This window comes from Podarcis gaigeae, assembly GCF_964106915.1.
Source record: "Podarcis gaigeae genome assembly, chromosome: 10".
In the NCBI taxonomy this organism is placed as follows: domain Eukaryota; kingdom Metazoa; phylum Chordata; class Lepidosauria; order Squamata; family Lacertidae; genus Podarcis; species Podarcis gaigeae.
In genome coordinates this window covers 36772952-36787331 of record NC_139686.1, presented here as the reverse complement: position 1 = coordinate 36787331, position 14380 = coordinate 36772952, and the positions used below count along the sequence as shown (strand labels likewise).

The following is a 14380-nucleotide window of genomic DNA, read 5'->3' as shown; positions in this document are numbered from 1 at the left end:
TGTTGGACTTCTGGAGTACTCATTAGCATTTGCCAGCAGGACTGGACGCCAGGTATGCTGGGGTTCTGAACACACAGAAATGGGATACACAAAAACCAGACTTGTGTGATATTGTTTCAAAGCCTCAAAGTCATTTGCTCTGTGCTTTTATTATTCTGATACTATAGTGTACAATGTTTGAAGGCTTGATGGAACTGACATCAGGGAGATCTGATTTCAAGTTAATACTCGCCCATAAGGCAACTGGGTAATGTTTGGCCAGTCAGTGTCTCTCAGCCTTCTATCTTCATAGGATTGCTGTGAGGGTAAGGAGGAGGGGGGGAACACTTTGGGTAAAGTAGGATAAAATTCTAATAAATAAATAATAAAATGAATAAGCTTTACTAAGACATTTCGGTAAAGTCATAGGTGTACAGATGTTAGAAATGCAAACATGAAAAGATTAACGCTACCAAACCTTTTTTTTAAATTTGTTTTTCTTAAAGATTTTCTTAGGTCATAGTCTTTTCTGCCAAACAAAGGTTCCATGTTAGGATACAAGAACACACACCTTTTTTCTGCTCAAGGGCCACATTCACCTGAGCAAACTACCTAGGAGTCACATGCCAGTGGTGGCTAGGGCCAACCCACACTTTTTCACATTCACCCATGCATGCACATCCATTCATGCTCATACTTTCTTGCAACCAGTGTGGATGGTACAAGATCAATGTAATGTGACCTGACTGACTAGCTCTAGTCAAAATGCCAGCAGCTGCACTTCAAACCAATTGAAATGACTTGCTGTCACTATCTTTTGTTAGCTCTCCACAATTTATCTTTTTTACATTTCAAAGTAGGGAAGTCTGTGGCTAGGCTTCTTCACAGAAACTTGGGTGGTGTGAACTGTTCCACCTTTCCTGGTTCTGTTGAAGCTATGCACCTCCCATCAGAAGTGCATTAGCCCAAAGAGCAATAAATGTGACTTAGTCTGACCAAATGTAAGGGGAAATCTGAGTTATAACAGCTTAACCACAAAATATGCAAGAGAGTATACATTCCAAGCCCAATGTTAGCTTTGAAATTAAAATGTGATTACTATTGCTGAGTCGTCTGGAAAAGGGCTAATATGAAATTACTCACACATTTGTGATTTTATTTTTGCATATATTTAAGAGGAGGCTTTAAAAACCATTTTTTTTCGACTCTCTTGAACTTTTCACTCATTTTCATCCATGCTTTGAAAAGTGTGGTGATGTTCTTGCACTTAGCAAAGTCAATGCATCTACCTTCAGTAGATAAATCCAGCTGGCTGTGTTGACCCAAGTAATGTTATTTACTGAAGGACAACAATGTCATCAACAGTTTGTGACATAGCATAAGGTAAAGGTAAAGGTACCCCTGCCCGTACGGGCCAGTCGTGTCCAACTCTAGGGTTGTGCGCCCATCTCACTTAAGAGGCTGGGGGCCAGCGCTGTCCAGAGACACTTCCGGGTCACGTGGCCAGCGTGACAAAGCTGCATCTGGCGAGCCAGAGCTGCACACGGAAACGCCGTTTACCTTCCCGCTGGTAAGCGGTCCCTATTTATCTACTTGCACCCGGGGGTGCTTTCGAACTGCTAGGTTGGCAGGCGCTGGGACCGAACGACGGGAGTGCACCCCGCCGCGGGGATTCGAACCACAGACCTTTCGATCGGCAAGTCCTAGGCACTGAGGTTTTACCCACAGCGCCACCTGCGTCCCTGTGACATAGCATACTGTTGTCCTATTTACAGCACATTATCTATGTGTTCACCTGTCTTGTGTGACCTTGTTTGAGGAAGTAATATAAGATGGAGAAATTTTATTTTATTTTTAAAATAAGTACTGTGGGGTATGGGTAAGGCACTGAACAGCACAGGAAAGTTGAAGTTTGGTTTGCGGATGAAGTTTTTTATATAAATCAGTAAATTATACCAGACTTTTGAAAATTCATCTCATCTCTAACTTGCACTTTGGTCTTTTAGCTAGCATACTAGTAACAAGCAATTCAAAGATAGCTGCAATGTGTTGCCTCCAGATATTGTTGGACTACAACTCCCATCATTCTTGATCATTGGCTAAGGCTGATGGTGGCTGATTCCAACATCATCTGGCTGGCATCCCATTGCCTCCCCCTCCTCAAAGGGAATTCCCTAAGGGAATTGCCAACATGTCTCTTCTCAAGAAAAAAGAAAAGAAAAAAGGAACTTTGACTGTAGATTCCAAATGTTGACATATAAATATTTTAAATACATAAAAATAAATAAGACCTATTTATTGGAAAAATCATAGCTGTTTCCTAATTCTGCTAGATCTCTAAGGCTTTTGATACAATCGATCAAAACATCCTTCTGGACCATCTAGAGGAGCTGGGAGCTGGAGGCACTGTTATACAATGGTTTCATTCCTTCCTCCTGGACCGTGTTCAGAAAGTGGTGGTGGAGGATGAGTCCTCTCCCCCATGCTTTTTAACATCTACATGAAGCTGCTGGGAGAGATCATCAGGGGGGTTTAGGCTGGGTGTCCATCAATATGCAGATGATACCCAGCTCTACCTTTCTTTTAAATCGGAACCAGTGGAGGCAGTGAAGGTCCTGTGTGAGTGCCTGGAGGCGGTTGGAGGATGGATGGCGGCTAGACAGAGGGTGAAACAACAGTTGAGCTAACAATTCTGAAAACCCATCCACACAAAAGTCTATGAATGCATTAGTTGGTGAGGTTCTTGAACATGTTATGTCACTTCGATGAGCAAAGATATTCGCAAAAATAATTTGGATGGACAGGTCCAAATACATTAGCTGTAAATGTCCCTGCAGTACCACTGAGGCTTGCTCATAGCTCCACCTGTTGGAGAAGCAACTACTTTGTCTTAAGAGCAGGGGCGTGCAACTTGCAACATAAGGATGTGACCCTCTGATTTGATTTTGTGGGTGCTTAGCCTAGTTTCATGTAGGTGGCAAGGAGAGGAAAATAGGGGGAAGGGTGGCAGAAAAAGTGGGAGAATGGGGTGCTTCACACACTCTGGCCTACCCACTTTTGGTTCTGGCCTCTGGCTTGTGGATCACTGGCTAGCTGCAAGAAGTTGGGGATAAAATCACCTAGCTCTGTGGGCCCAGTGTTATGAGATTATTTCCAGTTGATGTAGTCTGATGATGTGGGCAGAATAATTGCAGTCATTTGATCACATGCCCCCTGGACTTGTTGGTTTAAGATAGTTTGAGTGGGATGGCCATGTGAGGTTCTGAGTGTAATGAATGCATTGTTGCATGATAATATGGTGCCCACTTCCCTTAAAGAGGCTGTGGTGCATCTGCTCTTAAAAGCTCCAGTGCGATTTGTTTTGGCATACTGTTCACCTACCACACATACACATGGGCAGACACAAACACATGCATCTTTCTTACCTGATCCCAATTTTAAAAACCCCACAGAAACTTATATTTAGATTGCAATTTAATGTTAATTTAATTGCTTAAAAGCACACTGGTTTTTAGTTTCCCTTTTTAAGATTTGGATAGCATTTCAAAAAGTTCTGCTGTTCCTTTCCCAAAGTCATTTGGTATTTCATATGCCTGCCTCTGTGAAGTATTTCTGTCTAGGGTGAATAGGGCAAACCAGCGAAATTGATTCAGAGGTCAAAGGTTAATCTATGGTTAACATTCTTTCATAATTGCATTCCACTTTCAACCGCCCCAAACAAAACCCCGAGCACACCCCAATTTAGCATATATATGTTTAATAAAAATGGACAGCCTGAGAGCCTTTTAGACCCGAAATGTATGTTCACATCAGGTTCGCTATTCCCTCCCTCCCTAAATGACAAAAACCAGATGACTCTCTGCATTGTAAGTTCATACTAGCCCTATTTGGTCCTTCATCCCCCCCCCCCCGTCCCCTTGTGATAACTTTCACATGAGAGAGAGAAAGTAGGGGCAGGTTAGCAAGCACCACCAATTCCAGCCCATCACATACCTCACCTTTGCAACCCTCCACAAATTGTAGAGTGCCTTTCTGAAGTGAAGACCCTTCGCCACTCATGAAGAGACAAGAGAGCAAAATTTGGCAATCATGTCTTTCACCAGAGAATCCCGAGAACTGTAGCTGGGTGAAGATTTTGAAAGTTCACTTCAAGATTACTCAAAGAGCTACAGTTCCCAGAATTCCCTGGGGAAGGGAAATCACTATTAAACTAATTTAAATCTATGTTGCAGATATGCTCTGAAAGATGCTGGAAACAGCATTAAAAGGAAAGCAACTGTCTGCTAAGGAAATGATCAGTAGCTGGGGATGTACTAAAAAGTTCAAAGTCTAACATCTTTGGCCTCTTCAGTACATTGCCTGCTCACAGATTATTGTGTTGACAATAAAGAAAAGCAGCAGGTTAATGGAGGCTCCTTTCTGTTTGGTAACTTTGTCTCATTTGAGAGCCCTTCATTTCTGAATTAGCAGGGGGCATTACATACCTGAAGCTCTTATGCAGCCTTTCCCATCCTGATGCACTTCCATTATTTGTTAGACTACAACTCCCACCATCCCTGACAATTGGCCATGCTGACTAGGGTTGATGGGACTTGTAAGTCCAACAGCATCTGGTGAACACCAGGTTGGGGAAGGCTGCTCTAATGTCGAGAAGGTTGCTTATAAAATGCATGGGTGGGCTGCATCCAGTCTGCTAAGGCCTTCCTTTTCCCTCTTACCTTCAATGTCCAAGCATTCATAGTGGATCCCGTCAACATTACAGGTGAAGCATTGCCTGTCTCTAATCTATGGTGCTAATTAATTCATTTAATGAGTACTGATTTATAATAAAAGCAATAATGACTGCTCAATCCATTACTGCCATTATTATATATTAATGCACATTAAATTAATGAATGAAATCATACACATTCTATTACTTTTTAATAAGTAAATATATATTTGTTGTATAACAAAGGGTTCATTATGCTTTTCTATATAACCGTGGCTGATTGACCTGAAACAAACAGAATATAATATCTCTGCTCAAATTGTTTTGATAAAAGATGGTTAAGCTTTAAAATTTCCTCCAGTATTTTCCCTCTGAAACATCCAAAATCTCCTCTAGGGATTATAGTTTTTATTATATCCCCATACATCATTTTTATAATCATTCCTATTGCTGATTGTATATGCCTGTATATGCCTCGGCACATTTTGCAGCTTTCACTACACCATAGGCAAAATTCTTCTTTTATTGCTGCTATTTTTTTCTGCTTTATGTGCCAGAAATATCCACCTGGAAAAGATAATGAATACTGAATATGATCATACTACTTGCACAGATTAAAATTGTATTAGGCAAAGAGAAATGTCTCCGCTAAGCAGGTTTCAGCTAATTTAGACAAAATGTGGATTTCTTGCCTCCTGAGCCTATGTTAGATTTCCAAAGTGTTCATTTTAACAAAAGGAAGTTCCTAGTGCTCATTGTTGTGGAAGAAAAGCCTAAAATATGCAGGGAACATGTCAAAAGTTATGAAATGACAAGAGCCCTTATAATCAACCATGACTAGAGCTGCTCTCTATGCTTTGGAGGGGGGACGTATGCAGTGGGGAGCCTGCTGTACTTGTGTGGCCTCCATGCATGGTTTAGCACTCTTACCCTGTTGGGCTCTAAATCACATGGGGAATGTTCATGAGCAGGCCATTTAAAAATAAATTTTAACTGAGTGCCTGTAGTTCACCCACATTGTAGCCCCAAAGTGCTTCAGAGGTCCCTGTTTCAGTTCAGGGCACCTCAGACACATCCCACTTTGCCTTGGCCAAGCCCAGAATCCCTCACTTTAATCAAATTTGGGATCCACCTGAATCTACTGCACATCCCTAGTAATAACAAAAAAGTGATATAGTTTACTAAACACTGCTGATGTACTTAGAATACAGCTACTACGAGTGTTTGAAACAAGGCTCGTGAGTTCATTTCAAATGCTTTTTTGCATAATATACATAATATACAAAATGTATGTTTACATTTATCACAATGTATTTTGTATTTGCAATATCTTGAAATGTCTTATTTTTTCACTTTCATAGTTAGTTTTAGTCTATTTTTTTCTATACCACATTTCCCACAAGCACATCTGTGCTCAAGGTGAAGCCTAAATACAGTAGTACAGTAAGTAACCATGATACCTAATAAAAGTTACAGTATCACTGCAATGCAACACTACAAAAATCAACAATTAAAAGTTCACTGGAAATATATGAAAATAAAGGTAACAGGTAACAATATCTAATAACTTCATATCCAAAAGTGGCCCCAAAGGTGACGATATTGGCACCTTGAAACCCACCCACCAATCTGTAATGCCTCAGTTCCAAAGGCCATTTACATTAGAATTCTCTGACATCCCTATTTATAGGTTGGGGGGATTAAACAGACCACTAACATGTTCATTAGGCAAGTGTAGATGTAGAATTAAGAACCCCAGTTTCAGAGTCAAGCCCTGGAATTTTCCAATCAAACACTGAAAATCAATGGAAGCATAGCATTGGAACAGTTCTAAACAGTATGTACATACAACTTGAGCTCTACACTTTCTTACTTTAAGGTATGGTTAGCATCACTTCCCAATGTGCCACTCTTCCATTTTCCTTACTCCAGTCACTCCCAGCACTGCAAAATTAAGAGGAAACATCCCTGTTCTAATTCTAAGAGTTAACCAAAATACTGATGCACAAAAAGCTTTTCAGTTCAAAAGTGATTTCAGAATTTCCAGCTTGTCTGCCAGGAAGACAGCATTGTATTGCAATTTGCAAATCCTGGACAAGTCCCCTAAACTGAGAAAAAGGTCAAGCTTCCATAAAGGACATGCCTTTTCCATTACTCAAGTGAGGTTTCAGTGACAGATATAATTCCCAACTTTGTATCTTTATTCCCAGAAATGGATTCTCCACATATCTGTATTTCCGGCGGAGCAGGCTGTTGTTTCAGCTACTCTACCTTTACCCCTCAGTTATCTTCTCTGCCTTAAGTGTTAGTGCTGCTGACAGTGACATTAATTTTCTGGATTGCAGAAAGTCAATCTTTGCTTATTTATTGCACTCTGACTCTTTTCAAGGATCTCACCAAACATCTTGATTTCTTCTATACTTCTGCTATGCTTGATCCTTTTTAAAACTTCAGTTTAGCTCACTTAACTACTCACATTGTCAGGCCTAGTTCCTTTGGGATTCATAACTATTTCTCTATTTGGCTTTCCAAACACAGGAAAGCTCAGATTATTTTCTGGTCATCAAATGGACCAAATTTTACCTCATTCAGCTATCCTTAATTTCTCATTCTTATTTTAAAGGTCTACTTTAGGTTAGATGTCTAAATATTACTTATAAAGCAGCTTGGGATAGAGACAGGAGCAGCTATTGTGGCAGTGCAGAGTCGGCCTCTGGGCAGCTCCACTACTACCATTTACCAGAACTGCCGTGAAACCAATCAGGTGCACTTGTGCTACCCAAACCTTGCCATTGCCCTTCCTCAGCCCCACACTTTCCTGGTAAGCATCCACTGCTAGAATACCAGCTCTGCAGCTGTGCCATGCCAGTTTGGCTGCTCCTGGATAGTAATCTGCATGTTCAAGTGTCTGGGAAGAAATGGTCTATGTAGCAACATTAAAAACTCTTCAGTCTCTTCTGTTCCATAAGATTGTTTTCTGAGATATGAGCTTTGGTAGATCAAATGAAATATCAGAGGCAAATTGGTTTATGAGCTGGGAAAGCACTGCAATTAGTGCAGGTTTTTATGTCTTTAGTGGAGTTGTAATACGATACAAAGATACTGGAAACAAGTTCTGGAGGTAAATGATCAAGGACCAGGGGGCCACACTTATTTTGGATCATAAAATTGTTTTGCTTAATAGCTTGGATAATTCTCTACACATTTCTGTAAGACTTTTGGCTCTGAATCTGTCTGTAGTGGCCAAAAATAAAAAAAAAGGTTCTATCCTGGAAAGCTCCAAAAATGTAATCAAAGCCCTAGAAACTAGAGAAATTGATGGCTGATACTGTTCAAAAGAGAAATGCTTCAATATTATTAGGAGTTAAGTGAGCATCTTTACTGTAATGTCCTTGTTGATTTCATTCTATAGGACTAAAATTTGTTTCTATAGAAACCGTGTTTTATTTATTTATATTATTTGACACCTACTTTCCCTGCATTCAAACAGATATATGTGTGCACATGTATACAAAAGCAAACAGACATGTACCGTATTTTTCGCTCCATAAGGCGCACCAGATCAAAAGGCGCACCTAGTTTTTAGAGGGGGAAATCAAGGGGGGGAATCTTGTCCGCTTCTCCCAGAGCTTCTGGGTGGGGCTGCCAGGGGAATCCATCCCGCCCGCTGTCTTGGCTTCTTCTTTAGCCGCTCACAACCTCTCCAGCCAGGAGAGGCTGTGCGCGGCTAAAGAAGCCATAGCTGTGCGCAGTCTCTCCCGGCTGGAGGGGCTGCACGCAGCTATGGCAATACCCCCACCTCCCGCAAAAGCCCACAGGAACTGCGCACCCTTTAAGGAGTGCACGGCTCTTTCGGGCTTTTCTACGAGGAGGGAGAAGGGACTGACTGGCCGCGTCAGTCCCTTCTCCCTCCTGGGGAAAAGTCCGAAAGAGCCGTGCGGAGCTTGTGTGCAGCTCTTGGGGGCTTTTCTTGCCTGCCTCCCCCCCTGCATTCACTCCATAAGACGCACACACATTTCCCCTTACTTTTTAGGAGGGAAAAAGTGTGTCTTATGGAGCGAAAAATACGGTATTTTTGACAAAGATGGAGATAAGCTGGCAATGGGAAATGTTGATGGCTTACCAAAGGGGGCCTTGCAGCACAATCCTGTACACATCTGTTTTGAAATGAGGTGTACTCTTTTCAATAAGGCTTACTCTCAAAGTGTGGATATTACTGCAGCCTTAAAGACGGAGAGCCCTTAATGTCCTAGTTCAGCTTTATCAGGCAGACTTTTATTATGGAGGGGGAAACAGTAAGGCACAGATGTTTGCAATACATTTTTAAAGAATTAATATATGGAATTAGACAAAGTATATAGCTTAATATCTTTTCACAAAAGCACTGTTTCTTGGGATTGAGTTCTAGAGTGACAGGCAAATGAAGTGAACTGTGAAGTTCTAAATGGCAGCAAAAAGCAGTTGGCTGCTAACTTTGGAGATTCAACTCATCATTCGGAAAAACTTTGACAGTAAGAGCAGTTCAGCAGTGGAACAGATTCCCATGAGAGGTGGTAGAGCAATGGTTGGATGGCCACCTGTCACAGATGCTTTAGCTAAGATGTCTGCATTACAGGGGGCTGGACTAGATGACAGTTGGGTGCCCTCCAACTCTATGATTCTTTCAGTATTTGCTCCAAACAGGCTTATGAGAGAACTTCAGGTGATTAATGCAATTTTGTGTAGTTTTATTAGGAGCTTAGAAGTAGAACACCAAAGAGTTGAAAGCATGTTATATCAGCTTTGTCAAAGTACTGTTATTATATTAAAGCATCGTGCCTGGTCTGTATCATTCTCCATCCTCCTCGTGTTCTTGTAACACAGACAAGTAAAAATATTTCCAGGAAATCTTAGCTAAGAAGGCTTTTGCGAAGCAGTCTGTCTCTTCTAGTTGATGCTCTACAAGTAAGAAGTAAGTGATATCAACAAGGACAGATGATGGAAATAATCCAGAAGAATGTTAGACACACCTAAGTCCCACTGAAACGAAGTGTTAAGTCCCTTTGACATATTGATTTCAGTTTGACTTGACTTCCTCACTTTTAAATAGGAACCAGTGAAGGCAGTGAAGGTCCTGTGTGAGTGTCTGCAGGCTGTTGGAAGATGGATAGCAGCTAACAGATTGAGGCTAAATCCTGACAAGACAGAAGTACTGTTTTGTGGGGACAGGAGGCGGGTGGGTGTGGGGGACTCCCTGGTCTTGAACTAGGTAAACATGCCTCTGAAAACCCAGGTGTGGAGCCTGGGAGTCATTTTGGACTCACAGCTGTCCATGGAGGCACAGGTCAGTTCTGTGTCCAGGGCAGCTATCTACCAGCTCCATCTGATACGCAGGCTGAGACCCTACCTGCCCGTGGACTGTCTCGCCAGAGTGGTGCATGCTCTAGTTATCTTCTGCTTGGACTACAGCAATGCACTCTACGTGGGAGTTAGATTGCTGCAAGAGCAGAGCTGCAAGAAGGAGATGTCATAGTCTTAAAAATGACACACAAATATGTATAACACATTTATTAAAATAAATACCAGAGACTAGTAAAAATTCTTTTCATATGTGTGTGCGCAGGGAAGGAGGCAACAGAATTCTAACATGTGAACAGAGCCCATGAATGTACAAATGATATGTGCGTGGGATCTTTGCACTTGATTGAGAACCCATCCAAAGTCAGGGTCCCTGATTATGCAAGCATTTGTACACTTGTGGGCTCTGCTCAGACCTGGAGGGCAAAGACAGATTGAGAAGATGCAATCGCCCTCCATATGTGGGGTTGTTGTATGAACAATAAGGATTGAATGCGACCAAATCACTATTACTTGACCAAGACTATAGATTTGACCAGATTGTTTGCATAAAGTAAGTCACCACGAGTTGGTTTGAGTCTGGCTTTTTGGCAAAAGTGGAAGTGGAACACGTCAATTGATATGGGATTATGCTTTATCTTTATTTGCATTTAGTTCTTAATTTGAGTAAGGAATTGGAACACACCTGGCTTTGTTTTCGTTATGTTCTGTTATCTCTTACTCAGTCTCTCTCTTTTTCTTTTGTGTCATAATGTAAGACTATTTCTCCTCTCCCGACACATCAGCTATAATGGACCATTGTCTGCAATTGACAAACTCCAGCCTATGAAAACTTATGCTGCACTAAATTAGTTGATGTTTTAAGAGCTTTATCTTTTATTGTTCTGTGACATCATGACTGTTCAGCCAATGCCTAACACTTGAAGACTACAGCTGATTTTAGGCTACATCTGAAAGCAAAACATTTGCAAGTGTTTTGTGGTTGTTGTTTTTTTAAAAAAAAACACAAATAGGCTTCACAGGAAAATGAGGTTTTCTCAGATATTTGCCATGGATGCAACAATATTTGCAATTCTTTGGGTAAATTCACCATGGAGCAAATCCCTGCAAACCTACCCCCATTACATAAATATAAAGGTAAAGGTAAAGGGACCCCTGACCATTAGGTCCAGTCGTGACCGACTCCAGGTTGCGGCGCTCATCTCGCTTTATTGGCCGAGGGAGCTGGCGTACAGCTTCCAGGTCATGTGGCCAGCATGACTAAGCCGCTTCTGGCGAACCAGAGCAGCGCACGGAAACACCGTTTACCTTCCCGCCTATTTATCTACTTCCACTTTGACGTGCTTTTGAACTGCTAGGTTGGCAGGAGCAGGGACAGAGCAACAGGAGCTCACCCCGTCGCGGGGATTCAACCTTCTGATCGGGGCTCTGTGGTTTAACCCACAGCACCACCTGCGTCCCTGCTACATAAATATATCCAATGTCAAATCTGCCAATTTGCCACCTGTTCATACGTATTTCTGATTTGCAACTGAAAACTTTCCATATTTATGGAAGTTAATAATTTACATAATTTTATCAAAAGGAGTATTACTGATCTTGTTCATGGGCTCATTGATTTTTGTCAGTATTATTATTAGTTCATCTTCCCAGCATCATGGCTTCTATTCCTGCACCAATTATGTTTATTCTGCAAACAGCTATTTGACAGAATTTGATAGTTACTAACTTTAGTTCTTCTTTTCTTCTCCAAGAAGGAGTGCTGATGCCCAAAAGAACTATTTGGAATGGATTTCTCCTCCTTGCAGGAATGGAACAATCTTATGTTTTATATTATTTTACATGACCACCTTCTGCCAATTCCTTTTCCAGCTGCACTACAATAGATGGAAGGAGATCCTATTTTCCTTCTCTCAACTAAAACAAGCCTCTTACATACCAGTGTGGAGTTGCTCAGATTTCTACAAGTTAGTTTCCAGATACACATCCACCTACTTAAGTTTTCAAATGGTACCTTTGATTCCAATATAATTAAGTTTGATAAGATTAATTAGATTTTGTTTAGCATCATGAGATGGAACTTTCCACCTTCATACCAGCAGCTTGTCACTAAGGATAGAGAAATCTGATTCCATTTGCATTAAAAGGCAAACTTTCCACTTTGCACTTTATAAAACAATACATGAACTGAAACACACATGTCTGAATTTTGAAATGCAGTTCTTCAGCCAAGTCATGTGTACAGAAAAAGTATACAGTAGGGTAAAGTGTGCATTTAAAAAAATGATAAATTAGTGAAAATATCATAGGAAAAATGCATTGTATTAGAAGAACCCTTGGGGAAAGTATTTTGGGCAAAATTGTCTGGAAAATTGTGTATATTAGGATAAATTCCCACAAAAATGCTGGTGAATTTTCAGGTGGAGGACTAAATTTAAGATTGGGAAAGTAAGAAACTTGTCACCAACTAGAGGTGCTCCCTCTCTGCCAGTGGATCAGCATGTCCACCAATTCCATGGGCCCAAGGAAGCAACAGGATTGCTCTCATGATGTAGCAAAGTTAGTTAAAAACATAGTCATTAAGGGAAATCTTTCTTACCTTTGCTTTGTTCAAAGGATGAACATGTCTCTCTAAACCAATTCAGTTGCTTTAGGTGGGGCATGATCTAGCCAAAACTAAGCACTTTGAAGTTCTGTTGATGAAACATGTACTTAAAGCTCTGCCACTGAAATTAATAAGACTTCAAAGTGTATTTGCATGTCGTATATACCTGAAACAAAGAGTTGGAAAATTTCAGAAGAAATGGGGGAATGAATATCTTATGAAAACAAAAGGACACCACCCAGGGGTAGATTTTTGATTTTGTTTTGTTTGTGTAGGAGCAAGCCGGAGTAATAAATCAAGTAAAATTGAGTATTAAGTTATTCATGTTGGCTCAATTTAAACCACTGGAAATGTGATCATACATTTGAACAGTGATAGCGAATAGGCTTGTACATGTTCTTTCCTTCTGCATGTTAGGACTTTGAATATTTGGCTAATGCTTTATCATGGCTGAAGTTGAAAGAGACTAGGTATGTGTGTGAAAGCATAGAGGGGTTTACAAAATGTTTCTGCAGGCACATGAAGAGGAAATCCAACACTTTTAGTAGGAAATGTTATCTTAGGTAGGTTCAAACCATATAGTCTTGCCCATGGTTAAATCTTGCAATGTTTCCACTAAGCCATTCAAATATCTTTTTATAAATAATTAAACCACTCTTTTAATACTAATCTGCTGCAATATTCGTTTCTTGAAGTGTTGAAAATACAACATCTTTCCCATATGAAAACATAGGCTTAAGACTTTCAACCAAGGAGATATTCTCACACAAAAAGCCCCTCTGAGCATCCTTTGTTCTATTTGTGTGGAAGTTTGGATTTTACGAATGCAGGATGGCAAATACAGTGCAGTCACAACACACACACACACTTTACTTGCACAAATTCAATTATACGTGCTTGGCTCAACTGGTGGCAGTGGCCTTCCCAGTGATGGCTGCAGCAGAGGTCCTCTGCACAGGGCTTCCCTCACTTCCAGCAGGCAGTTTTTGGCTATGCATGATTTTGTGTTTGTGTGTTGCCATATGTGACACCTATTTTTTGAGACTCCAAATTAAGAAATGGTGGGAGATTGCCCAGAGTTTTAAGCTTTTCTTGAGGGGGATTGCTGATAGCTGTTGAGCTTTTTTTTGGGGGGGGGGATTGCAGAAAATCACTCCCTGCTTGACCAACACTGCCTATCACAACAAATCGTCTGCCAGCAGCAGTTGCCGCAGCCACCAATCACCCGCCCAATTGCCGCAGCAGCAAACAATCAACAGCAGGTCTTGCCGCATCCACCAATCATCTGCCCAATCGCCACTGGCAATCTCCTGCTCGCAGGTGCAACCAATCACATGTTCCACCTCTGAACTATCCATGTATAAGACGACCCCCAATTTCTATCATTTTGTTATAATAGAAAAACATTGTCTAATACACAGAAAACTACGGTAAAACTCACATGAGTTGTGACTGTACTGTGACAGCCCTGCCTTGCTTAGCTGGAACAAGATAATACCTGCAACATGTCTCAGGGCCGACTCAGGATTTTGATATGGTTGCCAAACATTATTATTTCTAGTTGTACACCTAGGAACACAGCCTTATACCTGTTCAGATTATTTGCCATCAAGGCCAGTACTGTCTAATTCAACCCACAGCATGTCTCTAGGATCTCAAGCAGAGGTCATTCCCATCAGCTTCTTTTATCCATTTCCATCACCTATCATACCCTTTTAACTGAAGTTGCCAGGGACTAAGTCGGGGAC

The 14380-nt window shown here is 41.1% G+C and overlaps 2 long non-coding RNA genes across 2 annotated transcripts in view; one reads left to right on the top strand and one right to left on the bottom strand.

The window, feature by feature from the left end:
* Positions 1-14380, top strand: part of LOC310825665 — a 217145-nt gene that overhangs the window by 113277 nt on the left and 89488 nt on the right. The window lies entirely within an intron of this gene.
* Positions 8312-14380, bottom strand: part of LOC310825690 — a 104943-nt gene continuing 98874 nt past the window's right edge. The window contains exons 3-4 of the long non-coding RNA XR_014555446.1: positions 12627-12798; positions 8312-9628 (exon numbers count right to left, since the gene is read on the bottom strand). This is a non-coding gene — a long non-coding RNA (uncharacterized lncRNA). The remainder of the gene's footprint in view (positions 9629-12626; positions 12799-14380) is intronic.